Source organism: Prionailurus viverrinus, unplaced genomic scaffold (genome assembly GCF_022837055.1).
Source record: "Prionailurus viverrinus isolate Anna unplaced genomic scaffold, UM_Priviv_1.0 scaffold_33, whole genome shotgun sequence".
NCBI lineage: Eukaryota > Metazoa > Chordata > Mammalia > Carnivora > Felidae > Prionailurus > Prionailurus viverrinus.
In genome coordinates, this window is record NW_025927604.1 from 1,307,738 (window position 1) to 1,311,506 (window position 3,769).

Below are 3,769 nucleotides of genomic sequence, written 5' to 3' on the forward strand. Positions count from 1 at the left end.
GGCTGGGGAAGGACTGGATGAATTAAACGGCGTGTGTCACACAGTGAGCATTTTAGGAGAGTTGATTACCTTATGACGCACGTTACGGACCTATCTGTGGGAGTAGGATTTGGGGAAGGAGCTCTTTACTCGCCCACAAAACGCTGATTAAATAAATCATGATATATTTACGCGACAGAACAGTATGAATTAATATTCTTAAAGGCGGGGGCTTACGTGGACTTAGCCCAACATATGCTGTGAAGTGAAAAATCGCAGGGTACAAACGCAGGTGTGGAGAGTGCTGCCACCACTGGATTTGGGAGCGTGTTTGGGACGCACCTCTGTGGGGAGGAAGAACGTTGTCCCACGTACACGTGTGTTCCTCTTTAAAATGTGCCCGCACCACCGTGTAGAACCCGTAAAGCGTCCCAAAGAGATGCCAGACGGCCGTGGCTGGAGGAGCTGACACTCCCACAGGGCTCGGGTGGCTCCGTGAGAGGCTCCAAGTGGACAGGGACGCAGTCACGGGAAAGGGGAGCATAGGGTAATGTCCGTGCCCAACTCAGAGACAGGCCAGGCTCTGGGAAGGAGAAGGTGTCCCAGAGATGCTGACAATTCAATAAAAGTGAGAGTAGTAGAGACAGGACGTCCGCCAGCATGAGCAAAGGCACCGTGGCAAGAAAACGTGGGCCTTACGTGGAAAAGGGCCAGTCTGCCTCCCTTCTGACGTGTGCACGGTGCAGCCACGTGAGCAGGGACAGGGAGAAGGGGGCAGTTGCGGGGAACTCGTTCACAGCACTCCCCCGCGCGCCCAGGAGCAAGTGTGAGCATGAGCAGAGGTGGGGGAAGAGAACCCACCCACGTGGAGGGGGCTCTCGGTCTCCCCCTCCTCGGACCCTGGGTCACGAGCACGCGGGTGGCGTGGAGGGCGGCCTCGGCGTCGTTCCCGGCGCTCGCAGACCCAGCCTTCGCCCCTGCGCTGCCGTGCGGGCGCCTTCCCCCAGCCCCCCGAGGCCGCCACACCAGCACTTTCGGGCACGATCCCTCCTGCCAGCCGCCCTGCCGGCTAGCAACCGGCCCCAGACGCTGCAACACCCGCACAGTGATGGATGAGGCTCATCTCCCATCGTTTCATGGGAGATTTACATGCGCAGCTCTCATTAGAGCTAACGGGAGTCGCCTGCATAAATCTTACATGCGGAAGGTAAGAAAAAGCCAGCTTCCTCGCAGCCTCTGTGGGTTCTCTGGCTCAAGGCTTCCCTCCTCCAGTCTGGGGCCAGCTCCGGTGTGCCACCGCGTGCCTTGCACTTAGGCGGCTGGCACTCCTCATCTACACGGAAATGGACCGTGAACAGGGCTCTGAGCTCACATGTCGCAACACCTCCTCCTTCGCCCATCAGAGATCCGATTAGTGCGGCCGATCCAGCGTATTTCCACGTGCCAGTTGTACCTGCTGCGAGTGTCATTCTGCTCCGTGACAACGCGGCTTGCATCCCAAAATAGAGGCAGGGGGTAGAGGGACGGGGACAGGGAGTCCTTGTGCACTGAATTATTCCTAAAGTGACTACGGATACTGGTGCTTTTTAAAGCGCCGGCCTGTCTGTGAAGCGAGGACTGTGTCCAGGGGCAGGAAGGCTGCCCTCGGCCGAGTCGCTCGAGGGCCGTCCCGTCGTCAGGCCCGTGAAGTGTGGGTCTATTTGTGATGTCGAGGCGAGGACTGCAGAAGAACTGGGGCCGGCTGTCTCTGGGGGCACCTGAGACCCTGACTCACCTTGCGTCGGAACGGGGGGCACCAGCAGTTTTCAGGAACCAGTCGGATACTTTCCTGTTATCCGATGTTCCAAGCACCTGCCACGTGCCCACCTTGTGGTGGTGCATTCAGGGCCTTGGGCCCCTGGGCTGGGGGTCAGGCTGCGGCCGGTGGGAGGTGGGGTCTGGCCATGTTCATACGCCAGCGTGCGCGTGCATGGCTGCTGATAAAAGTTGACCGTGATGGGAGCGCCTGGGGGGCGCAGTGGTTGAGCGTCCGACTTCGACTCAGGTCACGATCTCGCGGTCCGGGAGTTCACGATCTCACGAGATCTCGAGTGATCTCGCGTGAGTTCGAGCCCCGCGTCGGGCTCTGTGCTGACGGCTCGGAGCCCGGAGCCTGCGTCCGATTCTGTGTCTCCCTCTCTCTCTGCCCCTCCCCCGTTCATGCCCTGTCTCTCTCTGTCTCAAAAATAAATAAACGTTAAAAAAAAAATCTAAAAAAAAAAAAGTTGACCGTGATAACTTCAGGAGCATCCCGCTCTGATGGTGAGTCACGACTGTGGGCGACAGTGACCTCGTCCCCGTGACTCCAATAGCATAGTGACAGCAGACGTCGCATTAGCACCATCCACGTGCAGGTGCCCCACACAGTGACATGTCACAAGGACCAGTGTGTGCGTGAGACGAGCAGAAGACAGACGGACGGACGGTCACAGAGGAGAGGGGTCACGAAACAGGAACTTGAACGGTTTGATCCAGGAGAGCAACACCTCAGTGAAGAAAGGTGCCTTCCCGAGCTTTTTCCTTCATTACCCGGTTTTTTCAGAAAAAAAGATCCATTTGATGGAATCAGTCTCATTGCAAGCAAAATGATGAAAACTGTGTCCTCCTCTGTAATCAAATTCTCCTGTGGTTCAATTCGTACAGTCTTTGATAGAGATGATTTTTTAAACTGATGGTCACTTGGGCTACTGCGTGGATAGTTGGATGGCTGTGTGTCCCCCACCACACGTCCGTCCATTCGGCACACGTGACAGAGCACCCGTGAAGGGACGGCCTTCCTGGGGCCGGAGTCGTGACTGAGCAGGACACAGATCCTGCCCTCACCTTTCCGGATGGTGGGTGAGGAAGGAAAGGGTAGGATGCAGGGGAGTCAAGGAGGCTTCCTGGAGGGACGGCCCTGATGAGAGAAGGGACCGCTGACCTCTAACAGGAGCAGGGACAGCGCCCCCGCCCCCCCCCCCCAGGGATTCATGACAACGACAGGACAGAGTGTTGTAAGAGCTCAAGTAGCATTTTCTAATCGTGTCTGTTTCCTTGAGGAGAGAGGAGAGTCGTCCCTGAACTTGAGGAGGGAAGGGATGGGGTGTGGAGGGGACGTGAGCGGGAGAAGGGAAGAGGGCTTGGACCCGCGGAGGAGCCTGCATCACCAGAGACCCCGTGAGGACATGTCAGCTGTGCTCCGAGGCGGGGTACAGCGGGGGGCACAGAGGGGCCAGACCGGGGTTAGGCTTTGCCAGGGGGACAGCGTGAGGAGAGACCGGCCGGGCAGCTTCGCAGAGGGACGGAGCCAGAAAGACCCGAGGTGCCAAAGTGGGCGCAGGACCCAAGGTCGAGAGGGGGCAGCTGGGCCAGACGCCGGCCTGGGGCTCCATGACCTGGTGCGGAAGTCACGGGGGATGTCGCCAGGCAGGACGTGCTGAGAGCCCTGGGCTTCGGTGACACCAGGAGTCTCTGTCTTGGACCAGCTGAGACCCAACCACAGGGCCTTGCGGGGACTCCGGGAGTGCGGGGGGGGGGGGGGGGGGGGGTGGAGGACGTGTCCCTTTGGCTGCCACGCGAGGGCCACCAAAGTGCAGTGCCCAAAGGCTCTGTTGCCACGGAGGGGAGGCGGGCAGGAGACCTGTGAGGAGCGCACAGGGGACAGGAGTTTGCAGCTGCCGGCCCAAAGCCAGAGGACGCCACCGATGGTCTCCAGCAGGAGGAGAGAGGGGTGCAGCAGAACGGGGACGTCGGCGGTCCGGGGGTGACCCCA